The sequence below is a fragment of the Prionailurus viverrinus genome, chromosome C2 (genome assembly GCF_022837055.1).
Source record: "Prionailurus viverrinus isolate Anna chromosome C2, UM_Priviv_1.0, whole genome shotgun sequence".
Taxonomy (NCBI): domain Eukaryota; kingdom Metazoa; phylum Chordata; class Mammalia; order Carnivora; family Felidae; genus Prionailurus; species Prionailurus viverrinus.
Genome location: NC_062569.1, coordinates 143794112 through 143801699, shown reverse-complemented (window position 1 = coordinate 143801699; position 7588 = coordinate 143794112).

Below are 7588 nucleotides of genomic sequence, written 5' to 3'. Positions count from 1 at the left end.
TTTGATTATGCTATCCTCACGGGATGAGTTAGGACATTGTTTCTGGAACATTTGGTAGAACTCATCCATAAAATTGGCTGGGCTTAGTGTTTTTATTAGTGGGTGGTTCTCTGATGTTTTGGATCATCTTCTATAGGTTATTAGACTATTCAGGCATTTACATTCTTTTTGAGTCAATTTTTGAAATTTCCCAATGAAACATTTTTACATCTGGTTTTTAAAATTTGCGTAATAAATATACAGAAAAATATAGTTTACATTTTTAAAAACCCTAACTACCTACCACCTGGAATTTACAATTAATAGTACTTTTTCATGTTTCCTTAAAAGTTTTTATTTTACCTTTTTAAGTACATATTATATCATACTATATGTTATTATTTAATATGTGTGTTAAATATAATATTTATTATAGGGAATTAGCTCACACGGTTATGGAGACTGGCAAATCAAAATCTGCAGAGCCGGTTTCCCATCCTTAAAAGAGTTTTTAAGAGTGTTACTGTTTTTGTTTTTTTTTAATGTTTATTTATTTTTGAGAGAGAGAGTGTGATACGGAGATGGGCAGAGAGAAGAAGACAGAATCCCAATTGGGCTCCACGCTGACTAGGGAGCCTGACGTGGGGCTCGAACTCAGGAACTGTGAGCTCATGACCTGAGCCAAAGTCCGATGCTTAACTGACTGAGCCACCTAGGCGCCCCAAAAGAGTTTTTAAATATAAGAACTAAAATATTACAGCTGAAGTGGATGTTCGCCTTCAGTTCCATTTTGTAACCCTTCCTCCAACGTAACTGCTGTCATGAATTTAGCAAGTATCTCTCTAGTCAGTGTTTTTATGCTTTTACATTCAGATAATCATGAGCAGCATATGGTTTGTGTGTTACCAGATTTGTTTCACTGGTAATGGGTTGGACATACGGTTCTTCACATTTTTTTTCACTCAAAATTTTCACTCTATGTTTTCATATATATAAAGTTAGTTTATTCCTTTTAATTGCCAGAGAGAGTATTACATGAAAATATAAATATCCTATCTGGAATGGATAAATATCTATTGGTAAACATTTAATCCTTTCCAGATTTTCACTATTATAAACAACACTGTAATTAACTTTCTCAAACATGGTTTTTTTCTGGGCCTGTACGAAAGTTTCCTAGGATTGAAGCCAGAGTGGATCAATCGTGTTGTATACACATTGTCAATTTTACTAAACATTTTCAAGTTTCCAGATTTCTCTGCAAACTAATTGTGCTTAGTTGGTGGCAGATTTAGTATTTGATTTAATATTATTAGACTTATTTATTTATTTTAAATGGAAATGGTCTAATTGCTAATTAAGTTTAGGCATGTGTTCTATATGTTGTTCATTTGAGTTTCTTTCTGAATTGTCTGTTCATTTTTGCTTATTTTTCCTTCTTAATTTTGTTTTTATTTTCATCAAAGTTGATACATGCGTAATTTAATAGGCCAAATAATTCTACATGATTTCTTACAAAAACCAGTCCACTCTCGTACACCAATATCCAGTTTCTCACGTGTCTTGCTCCAGTGGTGACCATTTTCAACTTTTAGCTCTTTCTTTGGCTATTTATCCATGTCTCTGCATACCAAGCTTATAATGATATTACTTCATTTCTCAATTTTTGCATTATCTGTTGAGTTCCCATGATAGAAGGTAAAGTTTGCATGATAGAAGGCAAGCATTTGATTCTCCTGCCTCCAGTAAACAAATGTAATTGCCAGGTCCCCTCTCCCTATCTGCCCAATAAGTTTATATCATGATTTATTTATTTGTTTGTTTGTTTATTTATTTTTACATTATTCTGTCTGTAGAAATGCTCCCTGGAACAGAAATGCTCCCTGGAACTGATATCTGTATGACACCAGTTACTTTTGTCCTTGCGCAACTTTTTGCTTTCCTTAAGGCTAATAATCATCTGGTATATGAATCTCCGTGGTCTGCCATAACAAATGACCACAAACTGGATGGCTTAAAACAACAGAAATTTATTCTCTCACTTCTGGAGGACAGAAGTCTGAAATCATGGTGGCGGGAGGGCCATACTCCCTATGAAGCCTCTAGGGAAGAATCCTTCCTTGCCTCTTCTATCTTCGGGTGGTTGGCCGTAATCCTTGGCATTTCGTGGCTTGAGGCATTTTTGCCCTGGTCTTCGAGTAGACTTTTTTATTGTATGTCTGTCTGTCTCCAAGCCTCTTTCTTTATAAGAGACACCAGTCATTGGATTTAGGATCCACCTCATTTTAACTTGATTATGTCTGCAAAGACGCTACTTGCAAATAAGACACATGTATGTATATAGGGGCAGGGTGGGGGAGAGTTTAGGATTTCAGCATATCTTTTTGAGGAATGTGACTTAACCCACAACACCTAGTAGTAACTATGCTGTCATTTGCATAGGTTTTTCTAATTGATCACCCCCTGTCTGCCCTCTACCCCATCCCAATACATTTAAAGATTTTGAGGGGCACCTGGGCGCTCAGTCTGTTGAGCGTCCGACTTCAGCTCAGGTCATGATCTCACAGTTCATGGATTTGAGCCCCACATTGGGCTCTGAGCTGACAGCTTGGAGCCTGCTTGGGATTCTCTCTCTCCCTGTCTTTCTGCCCCTGCCCAGTTCGTGAGTGCTCTCTCTCTCTCAAAATAAATAACCACTTTTTTAAAAAAGAAAAGTTTACTGGACTTTGGGAATGACTCAAAATTCTTAAGGACATAACCCTGGGCAAAGTAGCTCTCTTTCCCAAGGGCAATTCCTGGAGAGAGACTTACCTGTGAGCTGCCAGCAGCCAACAGGTGGCAGCACTGGTGCCTTGGCCCCCAGGGGGAATCTGGGTAGTGCACCACAGTACCCATTATACCATTCTGCCATTTTGAGAGAAATTCAGGCTTCCAACTAGCATATCCTCTCTTCAGTTGAATATATTCTGCTTTTTGGCTTATCTATTGAGAGTTTTATTTGGTAAGCATTTTTTTTCTAATATGGGTTTTGTTTTGTTTTGTTTTGTTTTATTTTGTTTTGTTTTGTTTTAAGTAGGCTTCACATCCTGTGCGGAGCCCAACACAGGGCTTGAACTCATGACCCTGAGATCAAGACCTGACCTAAGATCAAGAATCGGATGCTCAACCGGCTGAGCCACCCAGGCGCCCCTCTAATTTCTTACAATTATTCTTTTGTTTTATGAATGCAGCATCGGTTCTCCTCCCTCTGAGGTTTTCAGTTATACTCTTTTCAAAGTTTCCATGTGTTTGCTGTATAAATTCTAATCTGGTGACCTTTCCTTTGTTCCTTAGCTTGCATGTTACTCTTTCATGGTATTTGCTTACTTTAGATGTTTACTTTCTGGTTGCGTGCCCATCTTTGTAGTTGAGATTGGGTTAGCCTACGTGTGAAGGTGGTATGTGCACCACAGCCAGCCACAGGGATTGTAGAAGAGGGCGCCTTTAGCTGCCAGAGAGTGCTATACAGCAGCTTCTCTTTGGAAACTGGAGCTCTCCCCTCCTCCGGAGCTTGGCCCAGCCCAACATTCACACCCAGTGCTCCAGTCCCTGCTCTGGTTGTGGGTTGATGAAATCAGCCACCCTGGTAGTTACTCTAGCATTCCTTCCAATAACTTGCGTCCACAGCCTCTACACGTGGAGTTCTTCTGGAATCCCTCCTAGCTTTCCTTTGACAATCACATGCCTTGTACTCTCTTTTCAAGATAGATGGGACACTGTATCACCTCACTGAATATCCTTTCCATCTTTCTTTTAGTATGCCTTCCTGAAATACTGAGGCCGGAACCTTCAGAACTACATTTTTTAGATTTCCTTGAAGCTCTAGTTTTGGATGTGATTTAGGTCCCACTAATCATTTACAACATAGGAGTTTTAGATTTTATTTATTTATTTTGAGAGAGAGAATGCATGCATGCACTAGTGGGTGAGGGGCAGAGAGAGAGGGAGACAGAAGAACTGAAGCAGGCTCTTTGGACATCAGAGAGTCCAACACGGGGCTCGAACCTATGAACTGTGAGATCATGACCTGGGCCAAAGTCAAGAGCCGGACACTTAACCAACTGGGTTTTAAGCATTGCATGAGTTTTAGAAGGCACACAGGCAACACGCTGAGGTAGAGGTTGACTTCTGTTGCCTCTGTTATTTCAACTGGCAAGACAGGTTGTAGAGGAGCTTGATCTTCCTGCAATGACTGTGGCAGGGCTCTCAAAGCTCTAGCTTCATAGGTGAGAAGCAGGGCATAGCTTCTTTATTTTGATGCCGTGGATGGTGTCATAGGTGGCCTGCATCTGGAGCCAACAGCTGCAGCAGCCAATTGCTTCTGGCAGGGCCACAAGCTCAGTTCTATAACGTGGCTTTAAGAGGTATTCCCTGAAGCTCAGCCGAGAGCTGATCTTTTTCAGACCTCCCAATGACTATGATACCCATTAGATATCCTGTAATAAATTCCTTTTAGCTTAACCAAACTGGAGTGGATTTTGTATGCAATAAAACCCTCACTGATACATGAGGATTCGTGGCATTTTCTGGTATATTACAGTACTGCTTTCTTATTTCAGAGATGTTTTAGATTTTAGGGGTATTGCTAGTGGTTTTGGCGGTATGGTATTAGGATCATATGTTTAGGCATTTTGATTTCATCTTCCTAGTGAGGATTCACTTTACTCCGAGACAACAGAGTTTAATAGCATATTGTAACAAAAGATGTTTACTCTTAAAACGATTTTGGTCCAAGCCTCTTGCAGTATAAAAGGTAATATCTTTCTTCTCCTCCCCCTCCTCCTCCTCCTCCTCCTCCTCCTTCTTCTTCATCTTCTTCCTCTTCTTCCCCTTCCCCTTCCCCTTCTCCCTTTTTTTGGCAAGAGTTATTTAGCAGGTTCTTATCACACCTAAGCCTGGCTTGCATTTTTAAAAATTTTAGAGAGAGTGTGTGAATGGAGGAGAGGGGCAGAGAGAGAGAGAGAGAGAGAGAGAGAGAGAGAGAGAGAGAGAATCTTAAGCAGGCTCCATGCTCAATGCAGAGACCGATGTGGGGCTTGATCCCACAACCCTGGGATCATGACCTGAGTTGAAATCAAGAGTCAGATACTCAACCGACCGAGCAACCCAAGCATCCCATGGCTTGTGTTTTAGTAGAAACCACAAGTTGCAGCTGGAGCTCTCCATGAATCCAAGAGTGGCCCAAATCTTAATTTGATTACAAGTCTCCTCTTGATATAAGGGGACTTTGTAGGGGGTGTTAGTTAATTCTACCATAGTCTAGTAGTTAGTGAAATAATTCATGAGCCTAAAATAGCTAATATTAAGTACATCTTTTAAAAATTATTCTAAATTTTTACAACCAAAGAATTCTTTCTAAATTTTTTTTTTTAATTTCCATGAAGCATCAATCCTTCAAGGTTGATCATTACACTTACAAAACACTATTAACACAGAAGTGCCTGGGTAGCTCAGTTGGTTGAGCATCTGACTCTTGATTTTGGTTCAGGTCATGATCCCAAGGTTGTAAGAGCAAGCCCTGCTTTGGGCTCCATGCTGAGTGTGAAACCTACTTAAGATACTCTCTCTCTTTCCCTCTGCACCTCTCTCCCACTTGTGCTTTCTCTCTAAAAACAAAAAAGCAAACAAACAAAAAAACCAAAAACACAGTATGAGACAAATTGGGAGAAAATATTTGCAAAAGACCCAACTGATAAAGGATTCTTACCCAACATATACAGAGAATCTGAAAACTCAACAATAAGAAAAAAAAACATATTAAGAAGAAGGGCAAAAGATCTGAACAGACACCTCACCAGAGAAATTATACAGATCCCAAATAAGCATATGAAGCTATGTTCAACATTATATGTTATTAGGAAATCTCAAGTTAACAATGGGAGCAGTAGGAACTCTCATAGACTGCTGGTGGAAATGCAAAATGGCAGTCACTTTGGAAGACAGTTTGGTGGTTTCTTACAAAATTAAACATACTCTTACCATACAATCCAGTAATTACACTCCTTGGTATTTATTTACCCAACTGAGTGGAAAACTTCTGTCTACACAACAACCTGCACACCGATGTTTATAGCAGCTTTGTTCATAATGCCCGAACTTGGAAGCAACTAAGATTATTTGGTCCTTCAGTACATAAATGGATGCATAAAACAGTGATACATCCAGACAATAGACTATTTTTTAGCCCTAAAAAGAAGTGAACTATCGAGCCAAGAAAAGATATGGAGAAAACTTACATGTGTATTAATAAGTACAAGAAGCCAATCTGAAAAGGTTATATATATCGTATGATTCTAATTGTATGACATTCCAGAAAAGGCAAAACTATAGGGACAGTAAAAGGATCAGTAGTTGCTACGGGTTAATGAGGAGAAAGGGATGAAGGTGAGGCACAGAAGATTTTTAAGGCTGTGAAATTATCCTGTATGATACTATAATGGTGAAACATACATACATTTGATAAAACCTTTAGAATGTACACCAAGTGTGAGCCTTAATGTGACCAATGGACTTCAGGTGATAACAATGTATCAGTGTAAGTTCACTGATGGTAACAAATGTTGCGTGTGTGTGTGTGTGTGTGTGTGTGTGTGTGTGTGTGTGTGTGTGTAGGAGGTATATGAGAACTCTTTATTTTACAGTCAATTTTGCTGTAAATCTAAAACTGCTTTAAAATATAAAGTCTATTTAAAGGAAACATTAGGACAGATTAAAAATATATTTTTTAGGGGCACCTGACTGGCACAGTTGGTACAGCATGCATCCATTTGTGGGTTTGGCTTTTGGCTTTGTCCAGCAGACAGCAGAAGAGATTACTCAAGACTCCATGCAAGTTAAGTGAGGTGAGAGGGAGGCTAAGGGAGGTCTCCCCCAGCTGCTCTCAAGCTCCCTTATTTATTAAGCATACATTCAGGGAAACAATGTGCAGTAGGTCAGTGGGCTATGTGCCAGAAAGAGTATTGAAAACGTGCAGAAAAACAAGTTAAGACAGGATAAAATATTCCATGCGATAACGTGGTCTAAGGAATTTATGAGCACAAGCAGTACCTAACCCCTAGATATATATTAACTAGATAAGTGAAACATGACCCTCTGTTTTCAGCAAGGCCAGAAAGCAGTATTCTGCTTTGCAATGTGTTCCCTATAATTTCCTAACCCAGGACATAGCTTTTTGATTTTCCACAACTATTGATCTTGGAGTTATGAATTTGAGCCCCTTGTTGGGTGTAGAGGTTTCTTTTAAAAAAATATTAAAAAAATTAAAAAAAAATTTTTTTTTTTTACGTTTTATTCTTATTTATTTTTGAGACAGAGAGAGACAGAGCATGAATGGGGGAGGGTCAGAGAGAGAGGGAGACACAGAATCTGAAACAGGCTCCAGGCTCTGAGCTGTCAGCACAGAGCCCAATGCGGGGCTTGAACTCACGGACTGCAAGATCATGACCTGAGCCAAAGTCGGACGCCCAACCGACTGAGCCACCCAGGGGCCCCAAGAAAATTTTTTTTAAAGTTTATTTATTTATTTTGAGAGAGAGAGAGAGCAGGGCAGGGGCAGAGAGAGAGAGAGGGA